At 38.4% G+C, this 24,083-nt stretch overlaps 1 long non-coding RNA gene across 1 annotated transcript; it reads left to right on the top strand.

Moving 5' to 3' along the window:
• Nucleotides 1–39: 39 nt before the first annotated feature.
• Nucleotides 40–2,153, top strand: LOC141502882 (uncharacterized). Its single transcript, XR_012472709.1, has 2 exons — nucleotides 40–416; nucleotides 1,710–2,153. It is a non-coding gene; the product is annotated as an uncharacterized LOC141502882 (long non-coding RNA).
• Nucleotides 2,154–24,083: the final 21,930 nt, after the last annotated feature.

The raw sequence follows: 24,083 nt of genomic DNA, 5'->3' as shown, positions 1-24,083 counted from the left end.
GTGGAAAAGAAGGAAAGCTGCAGGCATTTGATGCATAAACTGATTGACCTTTCTTCTTAGGAATTTTCATTGTTTTTCCAACTCCAAGGAGTATAGCTCTGAAGAAGACATCTGGGTTTTAGTCTAGCTGTGTGGCTTTAAGCAGGTTATCCAAACACCTTGAGCTTCTCATTTGTTAAATGAGATTGAGATAACAAGGTGGTGAAGTGAATAGGGGATCCAACCTGGCCTCAGGCACTAGCTTAATGATACTAAACCCTATTTGTTTCAGTTTCCTCACCTGTAAAATGAGCTGGAGAAGGAAATGGTAGTCTCTTTGCTAAGAAAATCCTAATTGGGTCACACAATGTCAGACACAACTGAAATGACTGAACAAATTTCTGAAAAAATAAATGAAGTCGACCAGGATGATCTAGGTACCTGATCCCTTTCAAATTTAAGTTGTACTTATGAATAAGAAGAGAAAATTTCAAGCTAATTCCAGTGTTTATTTGGTATATGAGGCTGTGGTCTGGGTGTCTCTTAGCAAAGACCATGTAATGGATGAACTGATAGAGATTAGGCAAGCAAAATGAAAATGAAACTTTAGGACCAGCTTTTCCCCCTCTTCTCATCTGTTTTGTCCTCATCTTCATCTTCACAATCATATAATAGCACAACTTTTATTTTTTCAGGGTATGGGGAGGGGAGCTGTGGTAGATGGATGGTATTATATAGAGTTTATATATTCCACAGGGAGATTTAACTTGTGTCCCCTTTGTTTAATTTGGACAAATCATTTATCTCCAGAACTTTCTATAGAATTAAAGATTTTCATAGAATGGAAGGGACCATTTTATTGACATACCTGAAAATTGAGTACCTTCTGAAATGTCTTCAACAAATGACCAAGTACCTGCAGAATTGGACAGAGTAACACACATAATAAGCTAATGAAAGTAGAGAACATTGAGACTATCACTTCCCTAGTTCTGGATACTCTGCTGCTATTGAAAGCAGTCTAACATACATTATCTCTATTGGGGCTATTGACCTATTGATCTTGCAGTCCATTAGCACTTCCAGATCCCTTTTCATGTGAACTACTTGATATCCTCCATCTGAACTTAGGAAGTTGATTTTTGGGTTTTTTTTTTTTAGCAAGGCAATGGGGTTAAGTGACTTGCCTAAAGTTCACGTAGCTAGGTAATTATTAAGTGTCTGAGGTCACATTTGAACTTGGGTTCTCCTGACTGCAGGGCAGGTGCTCTATCCATAGTGCCAACTAGCTGTCTCTGAAGTTGATTTTTAAAGACCAACTTTGGATTTTAACATGCATTCCTTTTAAAGTTCTTCCTATTAGTAGGTTGGTCCTTTCTAGTGTTGATCTTTTTGAATCTTGATTCTGTTACTGATAATTATACCTGCCTAATCATTTTTGTTGATGAGCATGTTGAATATATTAGCACCAGAGGTAGGTCCCTATGCACTCCATTAGAAACTTCTTTCTAGATTGAAAAATTAGTGCCTCTCACTGCAGCTACTGGAAGGTACTGGATTTTAGTTTGTCTACTAATTCCCTCAGACCTCAGGATTTTGTTTATCTACTAACTAGTTCCCTCAGATGAATTTACATCTAGCTTCATCTAGCTATACTCTAGCTCTAAGTCTTGGGACTTTTTCTATTCACTCAGACTTAGAAAAGTTAAAGTGTGTTTCCTTCCTTTTAGGAAAAAAGATGGCTTTTATACTTTACTCTGTGACCTGAAGTGTTGTGAACTGAAGAAAAGAAGTCCATGGCTTCAGGAAACTTTACATCTGGGAAGAAATTTTAAAAAAAAGACATAAGACATAAGCCTTGGGATGGCTCATTAGACAAGAGAAAAGAACATCTCAACAAACTGAATAGAATTGTTTCCAGAGAAAGTGATTCTTTGATTTAAGAACAAGTATCTTCCCAGGATGCCTTTTGGTCCTACCTGTGAAATGATTTTCACTTCATTATATAGACTTAATTGGAGACTGATTTAGAAATAACGTTTAGTGGAATTTCACTAATATTGCAGTCATGTGGGGTCAGAGGTCTTAAAGGGAATATTATATTTAACAACTAGTATAATAATTTCAACCCACTAAAAATTTTATTGGATTAAAATTGACTACTTCTCTGACTACTTCTAAACTGAGGATGCTTTATCACTTTAACATTAGCATTAAGCTTAAATCTTAGCTATCACTAGGGAAAAACTGAGTTAATCTACTTTTTATCTCTGTTCTTTTCAGATGCAAGGAAAGGTAGTCAAATATAGAGTATTGAACTAGACAGATGATTAAACTCTGCCACCTCCCAGCTGTATGGATTTGGGTAGCCATTCTCTGAGCACTGTTAGCGGTATGGATGAAGAAGGCTGCCTTACAAACCAAAATAGCTTTACTGGGAAATAATTCTTATGATAAACCAAGCAGGCAAGATGCAAGTATCTTGCTGTGTTAATCAGGAGGACTGGGTGATGGACTGCAAGCTGACAAATAGAATTTATTAAGATCTTGGATGTGCAGATTCATCTCAGCTATTCTCCAGGCAATTTGATTTATAATATGAAATGAAGCATAAAATAATTGATCTGTGTGTCTACTGTCATGGATATTAGAGATTAAAAAAAATCTCTTTGCAGTAGGAATACAAATTAAAAAAACCATGTCTTCAAGAAGTTTATATCCTCAGGAGAGACTATATATATATATATATATATATATATGTATATATACAAAAGGCTATGGAACTCATATTCTCTTATTTCCATTAAGGCACTTCTAGCCTTGAACTCATAAATTTATCAGAGTTCAGTCCTAGAGGAGTCTGTCCTCCACCCTCAAAAAGAGATCAGGCTCTCTGGCCTATTTCCATATAGGTTTCATGGGATGGACACTTAAATTGATACAAAGTAAGTACAAAATAATTTTTTGGAGGGAATGGCACTAGGTTGGGGGTGAAAACATTTTAGAAGGGGACACAAGGGGTGGCTAGGTGGTACAGTGGATAGAGCATTGGCCCCGGAGTCAGGAGAACCAGAGTTCAAATCCGCCCTCAGACACTTGATAATTACCTAGCTGTGTGGCCTTGGGCAAGCCACTTTACCCCATTTGCCTTGCAAAAACCTAAAAAAGGGGAGGGGGACACAAGCTGAACTTGTAAAGAAGTCAATAACTCTCAGTGTTAAGTGTAGGGGAAAAGGAAATGCAGGGAGGACATCCAATACAAAAAAATGTGGAGATGGGATAAGAGTGGAATGAGTGAAGAACAGATCAGTTTGTATCTGCCACAGGGTTGGAAGGCTAGATTGGAGCATTTAAATATACTTATTCTTTTTTTTTAGGATTTTGCAAGGCAATGGGATTAAGTGGCTTGCCCAAGGCCACACAGCTAGGTAATTATCAAGTGTCTGAGGGCGGATTTGAACTCAGGTCCTCCTGACTCCGGGACCAGTGCTTTATCCACTGTGCCACCTAAATATACTTTTAAATGTGAGGTAGTGTTTGCATTCGATCCTTGAGAAGACAGGGAACCAATGGAGATTATTGAGCAGGAAAATGACAAAAGCAGATAGATGGATGAGAGGGAGAGAGGCACCTGCTTTAGGACCAATTAGGACAAGATATTGAGTAAGGTGAATTGGACCTGAACTGGGGTGGTAGCTATATGAATGATGCAGTTGATTTTAGGGAGATAAAGTGCAACAAGACTTGGCAGCTGATTGACTAGCTGGATGGAATGAAAGGCAAGGACTAAAGGATGATTCCAAGATTGTAAACATGAGAGATTGGAAGAATGGCTGTGTCCTTTACAGATATAAGGAAGTTTGGATTTTAGTAAAATTTAATTTGAGCTGTCTTTGTAATATCTAACTGGAAATGTTCAATTAGATTATGTGAAACTGAGAGCTGAAGAAAGATTTTGGAGGCACTTGTATAAAGATCATTATTAAACCCATAGGAGCTGATGAATTTTCCAAATGTGTCAAGTCCTGGGGACAATAGGTAGCAATTCAGTTTGACTATTGGATAGCCTAAAGTTATAAGGGAGTAGTGGGAGCCAGGATAGGCTAAGGGGTTTAGACTTTATTGTTTAAGCAAATAGGAATAATTTCACATTTTTGATGAGGAAAGTAACAGCAATCCTGCTAGAAAAGGCAACATTTAGTTGGCCCCCTCCTTAAAAATGCATTATTTGGTCGCATGAAGATAGAGTGGGCGAGTGGAGACTGGAAGCAGTCGGAGGCTGAGCTGAGGCATCTTCCGCCCTGCCGGCTCCCACCTTGCGGGGGTGTGCGGCCTCTCCGCCCGCCTCGGGACACTGCTCGGGCTCCGCACCCGATGGGGCGCCGGGCCGGCGGCGGCCGCTCTCCCTCGTCCGGGCGCTTGTGAGGACCGAGCCCCGCAACCCTCCCGGCGCTCCAGGAAGGGGGTCGGGCCGTGCTTCCGCGGTGCAAGCCCAAGGCCGCGGCCGCCTGGTGGCGCCTAGGGGGCCCAGCGCCGCGGGGCGCGGGGCGCCAGTAAAGGGGCCGCGGAGGACATAAGCCCGCGGCCGCGTCTGCGGCGGACTGCGGGCCCGCTGCGCCGCCCCTCCAGCCCCGCGGGGCCACCCCGGCGTCGCTGGCCCCGCCCACTCTGACCTCCTCCTCGGAGGGGCCCGATAGGACGGCGACCTCCCAACCCCGCCTCCCCCGCTGCTTTGGGCGTCTCTTCCGGCCTTTGAAGCCGCCCCGGAGAAGCTTGTGGCCCAATCAGCGCAGCTCGTGGGAATCTAAGCCCCGCCCTTCCGGAGACCGGGGCCACGCCCTGGGCGAGAAGGAGCTTCCGGTTCGGGCCTAGAGGGTGGGGCGGCGCGGAGAAGCGGCGCGGAGCTACACGGGGGCCGGCCCCTCCCCCACTCAGTGAGCGTCTCGGGGGCGGGCCGGGGACCCGGGGAAGATGGGCCGAAGCAGGCGCGCTGCACAGCCGCAGCGCCCTCGTGCGTCGCAGCCTCGCAGCCTCGCTCCTGGGCCCAGACCCCGGGCTCGGCGCGCTCCGCAGCCTCCTGTACCACGCGCGGCCTGGCCCCTGCTTAAACGCGGGTCGAGCGCCCCCGCGCGCCGGAGGCCGCCCCCTGGGGCCCGGGGCGCTGGTCGGCGCCGCGCCGCGCCGGGTCGGGCCATCCCGCCGTGGGCAGCGGCAGGCCTCCGGCCTCCTGCCCCCCCAGCCCAGGGCCCCTAGCCTCGGGTCACCCGCACCCCGCTTCCGCTGGCCCATCACTGGCTAAAGCACGCTGCTTCCTTTTTTTTTTAAATAATTTTTTATTAATTTTCTTAAATCACCATAGTACCCCCCAGCATTACTCCCCCTTATCGTCCGAGAGCGTCATCACATATAACAAAATATTTTTAACTATAAAAAAAGAAAAAAGAAAAATCGTAACTGATCTAAACATTGTAATGGTTTGAAAATATGCAAAAATAAGTGCTGTGAACAATCCTTGTGGCCTACCTCTGCAAAGGTGTAATATAGGGGTATTTTCTCATACCTCTGAATCATCCTTGCTCTTTATAAAATTTTGTCACATTCACTTGATTTTTTTTTTTGTATATTTTTTCCATTTATATTGTGGTCTTATGAATCGTTTTTTCCTTGGCTCTGCTTTCTTTCTTTTGATAATTCATGCGTATCTTTTCATGCTTCTCTATATTCACCACATTCATCATTTCCTCCAGCACAGTACTATGCCACTACATTCAGCTACCACAATTTGATTAGCCATTCTTCAATCTGAGACTCTGCTTCCAATTCTTGCTGTCTCTCACATACACACAAGTCATACTTTGATGTCTTGTTAATGACCTTATTTTTTATAGCAAACCATATTGTATAATTCCAAGATCCAGGGGGTCTGGGACCCAACCCAACCCAGCCCACTCCACATGTTCCCATTTTATCAGTTTCCCTTTGGGTGTCCTCATCCTTCAAATCCTCTCTAATTTTATAAAACCTAATAATCAAATCTTAGGGTCAAAGAGTATGGACAGTCACTTTATTTGCGTAATTTCATATTATAAAATGTTTCTTAATCATGAAGATGTTTTTATTCACATGTATTTCTAACTTTTCATAAATATGAGAATGTTTTACTGCCAGATAATAATATAAAGCATAGTACATAATACAGAGTAGTCAATTAATAAATGCTTGTTCCTTTCTCTTTGTGTCTTGTTAATTATATGTTAGTGTAGCTGATCAGAATAGAATAAACATTTCCTTTTATTATGCTGGGTAGGGTAGGTTAGGAAGGAGGGCATGATTTGTATTTAAAGAAACTATAAAAAAATCATCTTGAATTTTTACTGAAAGCTATCTATGTGTCTCCCTTTTATTGCAAGTAAGAAAAATTAATTAGCAACCACAACTTGGAGTTTTTCTTTCGGGTACCACAATAGTGTTTGGATGGAATTCCCACATTCTATTTTTTGTGGTGTGGGTACTATGAGAAGGACATTGGTCAGAAAATCCAGATTCCAATAGCAGTATGTCAAATTATTTAACTCTTCTCAGCCTTGGTTTCCTTTTTTGTAAAATTGGGAATAATAATATTTACCCTAAAAGGCTGATTGAGAAAAGTGATGTGTAAACTTTATTTAAATACAATTTATTCATATTTATTCATATTTGATCTCTTGCCACTCAGATATCCTGCCAAAATGTGGTGCTTTTTGAAGACCAGAACCATTTCTTTCATTTTTACATTCTTCCCATGATCCTGGACATCCTTTAGCCATATTTGTTAATGAATATATTAATTGTCCAAATACATGTTGTACTGTATGTTGAACACATACATCTGTGCAGATTCAAATTGACTGGACGCCAGCAGTTTGGGGGGGTTTTTTTGGTCCAATACAGTGGAACTCGCAATTGTAAGTAAAGATTGAAGAGACTGAACTAGCATTATTGTAGTAAGAGTATATAGTGCTAATAAACTTTTTACAGTTATCTTATTTAATCCTTAAAGAACCCTAAAGGTAAGGGTTATTCTTATCCTCATTTTACAGATGAGGGAACAGAGGCAATAACTTGCCCACACAGCTAGGAAGTGTTTGAGACTGGATTTGAATGCAGGATTTCCTGACTCCAGGCTTAGTGCACTATCTATTTATACAACCTAGTTGAGTTGAAAGTAAGAGTAAAAATAGTAGCCACCAGACAACTGATTGGATGGAGGTGAAGGGTTTTGAAGAGTGGGGTAGTGATATTAGGGATCAAGAATTAAAGTTAACTTTGAGATTATAAACCTGAGTGCCATTGCACCAAATGCCCCAAGTCCATGAGCTAAAAACATTGAACTTCAAAAATGAAAAGGGACATTTTTTTTTAATCTTTGAGGGAGTTTAAAGACTACTGAGCCTTTTTTTAACTTTTAAATTTTTTTATTTTATATTTTAATATAAGTATTTTGTTTTTCAATTATATACAATAGTAATCATTTTTTGTAATGTTCTGAATTTTACAATTTTTTCCCCCAACCTCCCTTCCCTCCCTCCCCAAAGAAGGCAATCAGATAATCTTTACATTGATTCCATGCTATACATTTGATCCTTCTTTCTTGAAGACCATGATACCATGATGCCATGATATACTTGTGATTTGGATTTTAGTGAAGCATGCTGTGCTAAGTCAACAGCCTCACTGGAGCCATCTGGGTCCAATGGCCAGAGATGGATCAGGATGACTGGAGATGGTACTGGTTGTGAGGCAATCAGGGTTAAGTGACTTGCCCAAGCTCACACAGTAAGTGAAGCTGGATTTGAACTCAATGCCTAGTGGACTTCAGGGCTGGTGCTCTACCCACTGTGTCATCTAGCTGCTGAGGGTACAATTTATCCACACCAATGGAAATGGAGAGGCTTTAGGGGAGAGTCAGATTTAGGTAGGGAAAGATGAGTTAAATCTGAGATATATTGAGTTTTAGATATTATTGGTTTGATGTCAGTGTGGAAAGTTGTAGAGGAGACTCATAAATGCTTCCAACACAAATCTAAAAAGAATTTAGGAAAATACCAATGGTCAAGAAAATCAAAAAGAAGCATCAGTATACTTCTCTATCCAGGCTACAGCTCCAGTAATTGAGATTTGAAGCCAGAGAGATCTCAATCATGATCTTTCAAAATAGAAGTGGGGACAACTAACCCCCCTAATTTACTATACAGTGATTAAAGGTCTGGATACGTACACCTTGGAGTCCTGGGAGGCATAGCAGGAAACAGGACCAGTTCAATAATTGAATATACATGTGTCTGGAGAGCTGAAACCATTGTGATTTTCAGAATTGAACTATTAGGCTGACAGCAGGGGATGAAATCAATATCTAGTTGGAGATTGCATAAGCAAAAAAGAAGTCTAAGACAACACCAAGTTGGGCTGCCATCAGAAGAGGCTGACTTTAAATAAGGCCAATTATCCAAGGGGATATAAGGGGACATAAGGGGAACTGATTCAAATATTTGAGGATAATGCCATTTCCCAATAGGTAAATGATCCCAGCATATGAACAGTGAGTTTTTAAGAGAAGTAATCGAAGCTATTAGATATATTAAAAATGCTCCCTATCACTAAAAGAAGTATAAAATGTTTCACTTCATATAAATGGACTGACAAATTGAAGAAAAAGGAAAAATAATTGTTGGAATGGCTGTGAGAGAGCAGACTCTCTAATGTATTGTGGAGTTGTGAACTGGTATAACTATTCTGGAAAACAGTTTGAAACTATGCCCCCAAATTACCAAACTGTGTATATCTATACTCCAAAGAGAAAAAACATTCATTTTACTGTAGCAAAGAACTGGAAGTCAAATGGATTCCCATTAAATGGAAATGGGCTATTAATGTAATGGAATGTTATTTTGCTATAAGAAATGGTGAAAGGATAAATTTAGAAAAACCTGGGATGACTTATATGAATTGATGCAAAATGAAGTGAGCAGAACCAGGAGAACAGTGTTTATGAGTGTAACACCATAAAGAAAAACAGTTTTCCAATATAAAGACTAGCAAATTGCCTTCTGTGGGGGGTGGGGGGAGGGAAGTAAGATCAGGGGAAAAATTGTAAAACTCAAAATAAAATCTTTTAAAAAAATAAAAATAAAAAATCATGAGAAATAAAGTGAATAAAAAAAACATTTTTCAAAATCTTTGTTTTCACTAATCAATACAATGACAACCATGATTCCAAAAGATCAATGGTAAAGCATACCAGCCACCTCTTGACAAAAAAGATGATAGATTACAGATAGAAAATGAGTCATACATTTTCAGGGATGTCCAGTGTGTAGATTTATTTTGCTTAAATATGTTTATTTGTAAGAAAGGAGGACTTTGTATTTATGTGTGTGGGGAGAATTGAGAGTAGAATAAAGGGGCTAATATAGTAATACCCCTCCCCTCCCAGAAAAGTCAAAAAAGAAAGACAAGAGTATCAATAATTTTTTTTTAGCATTTACAGAAGACAATGGAAGGGTATTCAGAGGCAGACAGACAAAGGATTGTTTGAAATGGAAAGATCACCCATTAAACCCTTTACAGTAACTGAACTGAATTGTACCAGTATGATTATGAGACAATTGAAATTCTCTATCAGTTTTGTATTTAACAGCTTTCCAGCTTGGTAAGAGCTGTCAGAACTTGTGTTATACTTGTTACAGTGAAGTAAAGAAACCAAATAATTACATCCAGACAATCATTCATTAAGCAGCAACTTACTAAGCAACATTAGATTGCAAAACATTTGGTTGCAAAACAACCTGGGACTAATGATCTGATACCCAAGAACCCAGAAGTTTTGTTTCTTACAGTTAAAATACATTTCAGAATAAGTAAAAATCAGGAAAAACAGGATTATAGGGATTAAAATATCTGGTTTCTCATTGGAGGAGGGAGATCAAGAGACACTGAGGTGAAAGGGAGAGAGGTAGTTTTTATGATATCCCTTAAGATGAGTGACAGTTGAGAGTGGGGATAATCTTGCGTCTCCAAAATCAGGTGATTTTCAGGCAGCTGAAGCTTAGCATTACAAAATGATGGTTAAAAAACAAGATGAAACTACTTTTGATGTAATAAATTGCCCTTTTGGGGTTCAGAACTTCAGGATCACTTATTTAAATGCTTTATTTATTTGGGATTTCTGGATGGAATGATAACCTAAGAGATGAAATGAGAGACATAAAGTGTATAAGTAGAGCCATAGCCTCATATATCTCCTATTGTTAAATAGACTTTAAAAGTAAACTAAGTCAGGCTATAGATCCACCTGATTAGAGTGCTAAACATGGACAAATTTGAGAGGAGGGATTTACATGTCCCTAAGAAGACTCACAAACATAAATCCCATGAAACTCAAAGCCAAAGTTATACAATAACAAACATCAATATTAAATGACATCAAGTATTCTTATAACCTGACAACCCTCTACCAATGTCTATTTAATCTATATATTTCATCTTCAGTCCCAGATGTCTTAGGGAGTTTCCTGGTTCCAGGAAACATCTTCCCTTGGACATTCTGGAATAAGTCTTGTCCTTAGGGCAACTCTCAGGGGTTTCCTCCTAGTTGATCTGCTTCTCTGGTTCCAAGTTACTTGCAGAGATTCCTAGGTTTTAGTATTTCTAGAATCTGCTGGGAACAGGACTCAATACAATTTACTGTAATCCTCTAAATTTGATTTTAACATTGTTATCAACAAGTCGAAGGAAAAATCTTAAAAAAGAATCCAAGAAGATCTGACTTAGAAAGTGAGATCTTCATCTTAAAATTATCAGACAGATACATCAAAATAGGAAAACTTTTTTTTATAATTTTCAATACAATTTCTTATGTAAAATCCTTAATATAATTTGAGACCTTATTACTAAAACATAAAGCCTATGTATCCCATCTGAAATATGTGTAAGGCATGTAAATAGATAGGTAGGTAGAGAGATAGGTAATATATTAGGTTTGTCCTTCATTTTTTAAGAAGACCATGACATCAGAGAGATGATGCCATGACAAATACATGTAAAGGATTTGAGTGAGGGAGTGCCACGCTAAGTCACTTTCTCCTCCAAAGGTGTCTAGGTCCAGTGGCCAGATATGGAGCAGAATGACTAGAGATGGTCCTGAATGTGAGGCAATCAGGGTTAAGTGACTTGCCATGGTCACACAACTAGTAAGAGGCAAGTATCTGAGGTCGGATTGGAACTCCCATCCCCATTGCTCTCTAGCTGCCCAGAGAGAGAGATAGGTAAATAGATAGATAGATAGATAGATAGATAGATAGATAGATAGATAGATAGATAGATAGATAGATATAGATAGATAGATGATAGATATTAATATAGATATGTGATATAGACCTATATTTATTTCTATGTATATATTTGTCAACTTCTCTAAGTTTGATCCTGTTGCTTCTCAAAGTTTACTATCCATTCAATTAGAAAACTTTTATATCTTTGTTTTATTCCCCCTTAATAAGAATATTCTCCCCATATCATGCGGAAAGAATGAGATATTTCCAGAACCAAATCATATACACTAATACACAACTATTAGCAAGGGGATGGCAAAGCTAACTAATTTACCTAGTTACAAAGGATATAGACTTGATCACAAATACAGATCACAAATAAGATCTTTTACAATTGTATCCTATTATAGCAAGTAAGATATTTTTATGATCAATTCCATAATTAATAGATTTAGTATTACAGAAATAAAAGCTTTTACATTTCATCTTTCCTGATTATAAAAATTTGCTATGAGAGGAAAAAAAAGGGACATGATTATGGATGTTATCAAAATTGTCTCTTCAGGCACAGGCTGATCTGACATAATCTACAACTGGAGGAAAACTTTCTTAGCTTTGTTTGATTAAAGGCATGAGTCATATAAAATAGTCAGTCGTGTAGCAAAGTTCCATATTATTCAGAGAGTATTATATTCAAGCTCAGAATTAACCAGCTGAGAAATTTGCCTTTTCAAAAAGGAAAAAACACAATAGGAAGTGAGACTGGTGACTTAGCACAGCCCTCCCTCACTTAAATCCAATGTACTCCCATGTCATGGCATCACTTCTCTGACGGACAATCCTCTTCAAGACCAAAAGACAAACAATGGGAAACTGAGTCAAGAAGCTCCTACCTTAGCCTATACTGAAGTTGTCCCCTCAACTTTGCCCAAACATAGATATTCAACTGTAGCATATCTTCAAACTGTGCTCCTTTTGGGTAACACATAGTATTTCCTTTGAATAGTGAATTTGTTTATTTTTTTTGTCCTTCATTTTTGAAGAAGATCAAGACATCAGGGAGGTAATGTCATGATATGCACATGAACTGGATTTGCGTGAGGGGGGCTGTGCTAAGTCACCAGCCTTACTTTCTCCTCTAGAGCCATCTGGTCCAGTGGTCAGATGTGGATCAAGGCGACTGGAGATGACCCTGGATGTGTGGCAAAGGTCACACAGGTAGTAAGTGGCAAGTGTCTGAGGCTGGATTGGAACTCCTGTCCTCCTGACTCCAAGGCAGTGCTCTATCCAGTGCACCACCTAGCAAACAATTCAGACAATTATACCTGAAATCAAAACAGAACAATTTCATGAGATTTTTAACCTCAAATAGCAAAATTTCACTAATCACAGTTTAGAGCTAGGTTGTTGATGTTACTCATCATCATCATTATTATTATTATTATGTTCAATTTTAATAATAGTAAATGAACAAATATAAGGATATTCCATTTATCTTTCATTTATAAAATAATACATTCTGAACTTTCACACTTAACAGTAAAGCAATGATAGTTGACTCAAAACCTCTAGAAAAATACTAACTGAAATGAACCTCCATTTTGTATTGCCTTTTTATTTTTAAGGCAAGATTGAAGTCTTTAGATCTGAAGTTTAATGTTAGTAAGTTAAACTCAATGTAGCTTCAATATATAATTAACAGATATATATTCATAATTTTCAAAAGTGATAGTTCTTTTTTAATTATAAAGATTTCATTTATTTTGAGTTTTACAATTTTTCTCCTAATCTTTCTTCCTTCCCCCACCTCCCAAAAGTGATAGTTCAAATAATCTATCAAATAAAGCTCACTCTTTCCCATAAGAAAACCTTTAAATTTTCCCACTGTAAACTGGGAGCTAGTACATTAGAATTTTATCACAGATATGGATGACTTGAAGAAATTTCTAGTGTTGAACCCAAAGAGCGAACTGGAGACCAGAATTTGATAAGTTTGGAGATCTCTATTCCCAGGGACTTCCTGGAGATGAAGAGTACCCAAATCAGATAGCACCTGAGTGTTCAGGGGATAGGGTTTTTATAGTGTTTTTTTTTGGGGGGGTGGTTACTGAGAGCAAGCAGGATACAGAAGCAAAGACAGCAGTTAGATATTATTGTCTTGTCATACTAATACAAACATATGTAAACATATGGCTCAGTATAGATAGGGGGCTAGACAGAGTAGGAAAAGGGTCAAGGTCTTTGTGTTATGTCTGAACTTGTTTCCTGAGACAGAGGGAGTCATGTATTCATGGGCTTCCCACAAGTTTGAGGGAGTGAACTTTACTATCTTATGGTTCCAGCCGCACCTGGGGAAGGGGAGGCAGTCCTGGAATTTAACAGATACAGCAAGATAATTAGGCTAACAAGGATGCTTTTTAAATCTTTAGACAATTTTATGGTATATTCATGACCCCCAGGGTCAAGCATTTGGATCCTGTCAGCCTATATACAAATATTGATATTGCAAATTTATGGAATATCTGTGACTCCCAGAGTCAATCATTTGGGTCCTGTCTGGTTATTTTTCAGACCCAGAGGCACCTAACCAAAGTTATATTTCTAAGGAATTTCTCAGGGCCCAGAAGGATGTCAGGGACCCCTTTCTATGCAGGAATTTCACTAACATTGATATTGTACTTCACTACTAATAAATTTCTGAGACTGATTTTTTAACTCTGTTCTAAATAATGCATGCAATTTTCCAGAATAGTGTTTTAATGTGAAAACACCAAATGTGATTTGTATTGTGATTTACCACAGTTATTGTAAGAGGAGAATCTCACTGTAAATGAAATCAAATTCTGATTTAATTTCAGAACAAAGGTTTTTTCCTTTAGAAATATTTTATTTATTTTGAGCTTCACAATCTCCCCCCAATCTTGCTTCCTTCCTGGCACTCCCCAAAGAAGGCAATTTGCCAGTCTTTGCATTGTTTCCATGGTATACATTGATCCACATTGAATGTGATAAGATAAAAATCATATCCTTAAGGAAGAAACATAAAGTATAAGAGATAGCAAAATTATATAATAAGATATCGGCTTTTTTTTTTAAATTAAAGTTAATGGTCTTTGGTCTGTGTGGGACAACTGCCACTTAAATTTCGGAGATCTTTCAAGGTATGAAGAGAAAGCTTTATTCATTTCTGGAGGAACAGGCCCCAGTCAATCACAGAGATTGAGGCCAAAGCAAAAGACACAAGAATTACATTTATCTTAACTGGATTCCCAACCCCACCCCACCCCCCACTGACCCACCCTCTTTAAAGAGGAATGTGGTTTTACAATCTAGAGGGGAAAACTAATCTAAAGAAAAGAGCATATAATTCAAACCTAAACCAGATTATCTCTTCAGCCCCAGGGATTGAATGATCATCAGACTTCAATAGATAAGGTGGGGTCAATTGACTCTTCACCAATATCCCAGAAGTTGCTTTGTCTAGGGAGGAGGGGCACTAGTTAACTATTCTCCAATCTATAATATTCTACTGAAGAAATCTCAGACTTTATCCCAATCAAGTCTTTGTTCAAACTGGACAATTCTTTTTCTGGACACAGATGGTATTCTCCATCACAGACAGCCCCAAATCGTCCCTGATTGTTGCACTGATGAGATGAATGAGTCCATCAAGGTTGACCATCACCCCCATGTTGCTGTTTAGGGTGTACAGTGTTTTTCTGGTTCTGCTCATCTCACTGGGCATCAGTTCATGCAAATGCCTCCAGGCTTCCCTGAATTCCCATTCCTCCTGGTTTCTAATAGAACAATAGTGTTCCAAGACATACATATACCAGAACAAAATTTTGCCCAAATCAAATTGAAATTTATAATTGCTAATGATAATATTTAAAAATATCTTTTTCCCCAATGGTCTACAGTTTTCAGTTAGTTCATGTTAAAAGAAATTGTGGTGGCACTCTTATCTTCCCATAACTTTTTCTTTATTTCCTTTTAAATCACCTTAAAAGTCAAATTAATTCCTTTAAGAGGGTGTAGGTAGGGGCAGTGGCTAGAGCACTGACCCTAGAGTTAGGGAGGACCTGAGTTCAAATCCAGCCTCAAACACTTATTGCTTACTTAGCTGTGTGACCTTGGTCAAGTCATTTAACCCCATTAGCCTCAGTTTGTCATCTGTAAAATGAACTGAAGAAGGTAATGTCAAACCACTATGAGGAATATAGAGTGTTTGGCTTCCACAGGATGTAAGAGGAGACTGTTAGTTAAAAAATTATATACATTACAAAGACTGGGATCTGTCTAGGGCTATTAAATAGGAAAGACACCAGCCTACATGCAGGTATGAGAGTGTAGGACAAAAGAGGAGATAAAGGAACTGAACTCACCACTTACCAAACTGGGAGAGGTCTGCTAACCTGACCTTAAGATACCAGACCTGAGATTAGACCATGCCTGCTCCAACTAGTCCTGGGTTGACCCAGGATCTCTGACCTCTGCAGGTGAGTTTGTTTAATGAAGTCTATACACTATCCCTGTGATGACTGAGTCTCGTTATATGCGTTATATGACCAGGGCAGGAAAACATATTAGAGAATGGTATAGGGCAGGTGTATCAATTAGATTGTACTCCCTGATGATTCAGACCAATGGCTGGCTCAGAGGGGAAGACAAAGCTGTTCAAATTGTATATAAGATTGGACATTTGTCACAATTAGGATCTTTTTTTTCCTGCTGAGGAGATAGGCCTTTTCTATAGAAATGTAAATTAATAAAAGTTATTCAAGCACTCCTGGCTAAGTTTTTTATAATTAAGAGCCATTTATAACATCACTTTAGTACCTCTCCCAAGAAAATTCCAGTTGAGTTCACAAAGGATCAGACATAACTTAACTAGCAAAATTATTTTAAACCCCAGAAAGTCCTTAGGGATTGGGGGTTGGGAAGGGCCTTCATGTGGCTACCCCATATTTCCATCACCCTGCTTTGAAGCTTTGAGAGGCTCTAGAGGGTTGAGAAATGCTCTTTGAATGGTCCCCCAAAAGCAGAGTGTTGGTATTCATAAATTCATGTTATAAATTTATTATTATCATAAAGAAAAATCACATGCAGCTTCTCACATACTTCTTCTCTCACTGAGATCAAAATTTCCTTTAAACTTCTTTCTAATGTTTCAAAAACTTTTATTTTCAATTTGTTGCTGTTGTTGCACCACCACCACCACCACCACCACAATTCAATTCCTAGTGCCAATGCAAATAGACTACAACTTTAACTTTTTAACTATTCTTCTTTCATCTCTATATGATTAAACTTCTTTCTTTCTTTATCTATTCCATTAGTAGATTTTGATTTAAACTCTTCAAAACTGGACCTTTCTTGTTTTCTTTTCATATTTAGATCCAGTGCTTCTCTTAGTTTTTTTCTACTTGCTTGATTTCTTAAATCTTTGTTTCTCAGTCATATCCTAGGCCATTTAAAGAATGAATCTTCAATGCATTGAATTTTCCTTTATAATTTAGCATGTTTTCATTAGACAAAATCAAAAAATTGCAAGATTGTTGACTTTGAAATTCTTCAAAGCTTAAAACTCATGGTCTATTCCAATATCTTTTGGTGACATAGCCATTAATTCACCTAAAAAATTAAGTTCTGTTACATTATTCACACAAAACATTCTTCCACATTAAAATGTACTTACTTTTCAGTTGGTTTCTGATTTAAACAAGCTTTTTTCTTTTCATGGTCAAGAAGGAGTTAAAAATAGGTAGTTCTTAAACTGTAAACTGTAGACTGAAAGCTCATTTTTTCTCCTTCACTTAGAAATTTCATTGATACAACTCTCAAATTAGCTTCAGTTCCCTTTTCTGATCGTTTTTCTCTAATAATCCCCGCCCCTTGCACTAAAACAATAAACCATTTACTCTACAGAGAAAGTCATAACAAGTGCTGTCTCCATGTAACTTCCATAGAATTTTGTTATTACTTTTTCTGAAAACAAATTTTACAGAGCCTTTATAAAAGGCTCAGAACTTTCCTGGGGCAGCTAGATGATAGAGTGTGTAAAGTGCTGGGAGTCGGGAAGGATCAGTGTTGGACATTACTGAAAAGACTAGAGAATAAAAACAGAAATTTCTGGATAACTCATTTCCCTGGATCTCCTTTGCTTGATTTTATTTCCAGTAACATCATGCCACTGAGTTGTGAAGCCTCTGGCATTGCCTTTTCTCCTTTTCAGCTTCTATATCTTCATTAGTTTGCAAGCTCCTTGAGGGCAGATTTTTCCTTGTTTCCTAGGGCTCAGCACATTACCTGTAGGTGTTTATATATAGTGATTTTTATAGAGAACCCAAAACACTAAATTTTTTTCATGACAGGGTGTTCCTTGGTATATTCCAGATTCCTTATGTGCTCCAAATGCTTTTTATATACATTCATACCAATGAAATGATGCTTAAAATGCTTGTCATGTGACCAAACAAATATTTGGGGAGAATTTTTGTGGATCCTGAGTTTCCCCCAAAATAAAATTTTCTGCAGAGGGTTAGAAAAAAAAAAGTTTATTGACTAATTAATTCATAAGACAATTAAAAAAAATTATTTATTTAAGGCAATGGGGTTAAAGTGACTTGCCCAAGTTCACACAGGCATATCTGGGGTCACATTTGAACTCAGGTCCTCCTGATTCCGAAGCTGGTGCTCTATCCACTGCACCACCTGGCTGCCCCAATAAGACATTTTTCTGGTTCAAGATCTTTTACTTCTTCCTTGAACTATTATATCAACCTCCTATTTTTCTTTATCTACCATGATACTTTCCAAACAACCTTTTTAAGGGACAGTTCTGAGACATCCTTGTACAAGAAACTTCAATGACTTCCTAGTTCTTCTAGGTTAAAAAATAAACTCCACAGGTTGGCATTTCGATTCCTTTAAAGTCTAGATTCAACCAAATTTCTCAGACATTTTTTAACTCTTGTATTTAGGTGGCTAGGTAAACAAGCTATAGAACATTAAATGCCCTGAGGTCAGGAAGACCTGAATTCAAATCCAACCTCAGACACTTAGTATCTAGGTGACCTTAGTTACTTTACCTCTGGCTCAGTTTCCTCAATTGTAAAATGATAGCACCTACCTCAAGTTTGTCATGAGGATCAAATGAGATAATATTGTAAAGGGCTTACCATTTTGTAGGGAATGAATCAATGCTTGTTCTATTCCCTTTCAGTCCCTTTTCCCTGCCTGGAATGCACTCCCTCCTCATCTTTGTTTCCCAGAAGATCTGTAACTTCTTTCAAGACTCTGAGCTATTTCCTTCATGAATCCTTCCCTGATTCCCTTAGTTGTTTATATTCTCAACCTCCTTGAGTAAACTTATATTTATGTATTTGTGTTCTTGGTATACCCTTCAAACACAATGTAAGCTTCTTGAGGACAGGGACTTTTTCATTTTTGTCTTTATATTCCCATTAGCTACCACAGAGCCTTGTACATGGTAGATGATTCTTACAAATGCTTATTTAATTGATTGTAGGTATAATGTTACAAGTATTTAATTTGTCTGATCCTCTACAGTTCTATGATAATTATTCTTTTTATCCAAAAGGAACACAATCTTTCTTAAGTTTACTCTTAAAATAGGGACAGGAACTAGACTTAGGTTTTTGCTGGTGTAGGGAATAACAAAGAGGGAAACTTCCTCTACCAACTGTGAGAAAATAATATTTCTTTTGTATTTAACAACTAATTATTGTATAAGGACCAGTGTTTTTCTCCCCTTCTTTATTTCCTCATCCAGAAACCACTGGTGTGGGAAATCTTTCTCAAAGATTTACCCAGACCAAGATCTAATCAGAAAGTAAAAGAAATTCTAAATTTGGGCTAATTGGGTGTATTTCTGCTGATTGTGTTTGCTCACAGGTCTGGGGAAGTGTTGATTCTCCTTATTATCAAGACTGATCTTACAGGAATTGATGTCTCTTTGACTAAGATGTGAGTGATCTAAGACTCTTACCCTAAGATAACCCACCATCTATTGTGTTAACCAATCAGAGTTGACTAGGTTCTCCTTGGGAACACCCACTTTTGAAGGGTATTTAAATTATTAAACCACCATCATGGTTTGGTTTAATAGAAATGGCTAAATGACCATCCTTTTATTTAAAATGTGCTGGCCTCTGTTGACCTCTAATAATGACCTCTTTTGTATCAAAGTTCACTGGGTGTGCCAATACCCTGAAGAGATTTCATATTTGCTGAGGTTCTGGCATAACTGATAAGGCACAAAAATCTTTGATTTGAGAGGAATCATCCTTCCTGGCATGACTTTCTGGACAAACCAGCTCCAACTCTAAATTGAAGACCACTTCCTTCCTTTGATGGACTTTAAGATCCTGTCTTTTAATAGTAAAAAAAACTATAAAAACCCCTGTGTAGAACTCTGTTTTGGGGGTTGGTTTTCTAGCTAGATCCCCATGCACACTTGTATAATGAGCAAGCTAAGATAACTATTAGTAAATGTATGTTAACCTAACTCTGTTTTGTTCTTTAGTTAGGTCAAATTCAGAAGTTAATTTCTTTATTAAGACAAAATCTGAAGATTAACACATATTTAATTATTATTTTTCAAGTCAAAACTTAATGACAACTCTCCTTACCTTATTAATAAAATGATTTTTAAAAATTACTCAGAAACCATGTCTCTCAACCTGTTTAATCATCACACTACAACAAAATAATAACAAGAAGCTATTTTAAAGTCTGAGAGCTCAGTGAGATTAAATGACCCTGCCATGGGTCTATCTTGAAAGCACAATTGGAACCTGGGTCTTCTTGACTTTCAGGCCAGATCTCTCTATGCTATATTATCACTTATTATTACCTAATATTAATCCTAACTTAACTGTCTTACTAACTTTGTTCTCATTCTATTTTATCAAAGATAGAAGCTTTACTTTAGGATCATCCTTTTTGTCTTCCTTCTATCCACTATCTCTTTTTTGATCTGAAGATTTATTAGGTTATTTGGAAGAGGAAAGATCTAAAAAAAGAGGTGTTCCCTCTCTCTGGATCTGGAAGGTTTACATTATAAAGGATTTTGACAAAAGTTTCCACACAAATCATGTGAAGGGAATCTAAAACCCAAGTTTGGGTATACCAAAACTAAGTCCTGGATATGGGAACTCAAAACAGATTGTTGCGGGGGGGACCCAAAATTAGCCAACACTAGCTTTCCTAGAGAGGAAATGTGGTCAGAAAGACATTCTGGGTACAGTCTCTAGTTTGATTTAAACAGCATAATAATAAAAAATGAGTTTTTTTTCAGACAATATATAAATCATTTTTTCCCTTGACTTGAATGAAATACTTCTCAGAAGCATTCAGTATTTTAGCCAATGAAATACCTTGAAGCTCCTTGCGTTTAGTTAACAACAGGCTTATTTTTGTTAAAAAGTGTGAATTATTTTTAGTACTTATCTTTTTGGTTTAATACTTGGCATCTCAAAGCTAACATGATCAAAATAGAATCCATTATCTTTCCCTTAAACCCCCTCCTCTGCCCAATCCCCCTATTTCTGTCAAATGCAATGCCATTTTTAGGTCACCCAGGTTTATAACCTAGACATTTTACTCTTTTTTCCCTTTACCCCACATCTAGTTAATTAGATAACAAATTTAATCAATTCCACCATATCTCTTTCATCTGTCCCCTTCTTTCTATTTAGACACTTGCCACTTACTAGCTGTGTGACCTTGGGCAAATCACTTAACCTTGATTGCCATCTCCAGTTGTCCTGGTTCATATCTGGCCACTGGACCCAGATGACTGGAGTAAAAAGTGAGGCTTGTGACTTAGCATAGCACTGCCCCTCCCTACTCAAGTCCAATTTATGTGCATGTCATGGTATCACCTCCCTGATGTCATAGTCTTCTTTGAGAATGAAGGACAAACATCACCACTTAGACAAATATTAATCCAAACCAAGTACTCATCACTTCTCGTCTGGATTATTATAATATTTTCCCAGTTGGTATTTGTGCATTAATTATCTCATGTTGCCAGAGAGAGGGACAGCTTCACAGCTAGGAATGCCAAAGATATTGCTGGAGCAACTCCAATTGCTGGAGTGGGGAGATGCAGCTGTGGTTTGTTTGAATGGAAAAATTCACCAATCTCTGGTTTGGAGATGTAAGAAAGGCTTAGACTTTAATTCAAAGATTGCACAAATGGTTTACAAGTTACCACAAAAAGCTCACAAACTATTACAAAAAGTTCACAATTAGGTCCTTTGGAGAAGCAGCTAGACAGTGAGTTTCTTAAAGGACAGGCTGATTAGCAGAAGCTGAAGGAAAGAAAAGCTAAAGTGAAGACAGGAAACCACTGGTCCCTAATGAGGGAGAGTATTACCATGGGAATCAAATTTAGGTACTTTAATGAGCTAAGAGATGGGGAAAACAGGAAAGAGAATAGTCAAGTTTAAAAGGGTGAGATTCTAAGAAGGTAATAATAATATTAAGCCAAAAAAATCAGTTACACATTGGAAAAGGAGATGAGTTTCCAAAGAACTGGAGCACATGGATCCAGTGAAGAGAAAAAAAGGGAGAAGAAACCAGAGGAGCAGCAGCCCAGTTGAATCAATAGGAAAAAAGAGGGCAAGCTGGGGGAAGGAAACTTGCTTAAACAGATTTCTGTGGTGGACTGATAGGGGATGTTTAAAGAGAGGCCTGACACCTGGTAGAGGAGTAGTTTTCCCTTGTGCATGAGGCAGGGGCAGTCCTCAAGGAGGACCAAGGAAGCTCTCATTGAGCTTGAGCAGTGTTCAAACCCCAAAGGGCATGATCAATGTCAACCTTACAGTTAAAGACCAGAGTAATGGTGTTCATTCACAAAGACCCCACACAGAATGGAGAACACCACCACAATACAGAAAAGTTTCCAATACAAAAAGATTACATTTCTCTTTGCCCAGAACTCCCTACTTTGCTCATGTTAATATATATCCCATAAGCTTCTAAATCAATATTTCTAAAGTGTTTCATGTCATCCTTCTTCAGTGATTGGCTCCCAGGTACCTTTGGGATTGACTTCTCCAAATTAGTAACTAAGTAGTGCTAAGTAGTAATTAAGATTTGGAATGGAAAGGGAGAAAAGTACTTAAGACTTATGTGGTCATACAAGAATTACTAAAAGAGGGGCGGCTAGGTGGCACAGTGGATAGAGCACTGACCCTGGAGTCAGGAGTACCTGAGTTCAAATCTGACCTCAAACCTGACTCAAACCTTGGGCAAGCTACATAACCCCATTGCCTTGCAAAAAAAAGAAAAAAGAAAAAGAATTACTAAAAGAAATTCTGAACAGTCGATGAGGACTGAAGATGGAAAGAGAACTCCAGAGAGCTAAAGGGGGAAGGAAAGAACTGGTGTCTTCCAAATCAGCTCTTGAGATAGCTTCCCAGCTTTCCTTTTTGTTTTTTAATAGCAATATCCTTGGTGTTTTAGAGGTACTTTCCTTTTGAGTGGGGTAGTTTTTTTTTAAAGAAATAATTTTACTTTATTTTATTATTATCTCTTTTTTTTTTTGCTGTCTAAGCTACTGCTTGGACTGGTTTGAAAAAAAAAAAGATGAGGAGGTTAGAAGTGAGAGACCTCTGGAGTGGGTGGTTTAGGGATTTGTAGTAAAACCATTTCTGATCAAGAAGGCATTTATGAGACTTTTTTTAGGTTTTTTTTTCTTTGCAAGGCAAATGGGGTTAAGTGGTTTGCCCAAGGCCACACAGCTAGGTGATTATTATGTGTCTGAGGTCAGATTTGAACTCAGGTACTCCTGACTCCAAGGCCGGTGCTCTATCCACTGTGCCACCTAGCCGCCCTATTTTAATGTTTTTAAAAATATTTTGAGTTTCCAATTGTCTCCCTTCCTCTGTCACCTTTCTCATTTACTGAGAAGGCAAACAATATTGTTTCCAGAGAAGTTGGAACTGCCAATAGAGACTGAGACTTGTGAAAGTGAAAGAATTCACTAGTATTCCTGGAGTTGAAATAGGATTTATTTCACAGGTTTGCAAAGTTTACAGATTAAAACTTTTTTTTACTGCAGATACAGCAAGCTGCAGGTAAGGGATGTGAGGAAAGGATGAATAACAAAGGACTAGGTGAGGTGCCTGAGAAAAAGAGAAAGGAAATCTGCCCAGTAGACCTGGCTGGGCTGAGACTCAAGTGGGGCAGAGGGCTCAAGCTTGATGATGATGTTTGTCCTTTCTGGAAGAAGACCATGACATCAAGGAGGTAAAGCCATGACAAGCACATGAATTGGATTTGAGTGGGGGAAGGCTGTGCTAAGTCACCAGCCTCACTTTCTCCTCCAGAGTCATCTGGATCCTGTGACCAGACATGAATCAGAAGGACTGGAGATGGCCCTGGATGCAAGGCAATCAGGGTTAAGTGGCTTGCCCAAGGTCATACTGCTAGTGAGCATCAAGTATCTGAGGTTGGATTCAAACTCCTGTCCTCTTGATGTCAAGGTCAGTGATCTATTCACTGCATCATATAGCTGCCCTTCAGGGCTCAAGCTTGAGGACAGGGTGAACAGCAAAGTTTTAGGTGAGATTGCCTAAGGGAAAGAAAGGAGAAACAGCATAAGAACTGGCTTAGACTCAACTGAGTGGGGCCACATGGAATAGAAGCCACAGTTCTCCACTGGTCTATCCTGGGAACATGTAGTTCTAGCTTAGAAAGAGAAAGAGTGTGGCCATTCTGACAGGGGAGATAGAAGGAGAAAGAGACTTTTCTTCCTGATCC

Source organism: Macrotis lagotis, chromosome X, assembly GCF_037893015.1.
Source record: "Macrotis lagotis isolate mMagLag1 chromosome X, bilby.v1.9.chrom.fasta, whole genome shotgun sequence".
NCBI classification, from domain to species: Eukaryota; Metazoa; Chordata; class Mammalia; order Peramelemorphia; family Peramelidae; genus Macrotis; species Macrotis lagotis.
This window is presented reverse-complemented; position numbering and strand designations above follow the sequence as displayed.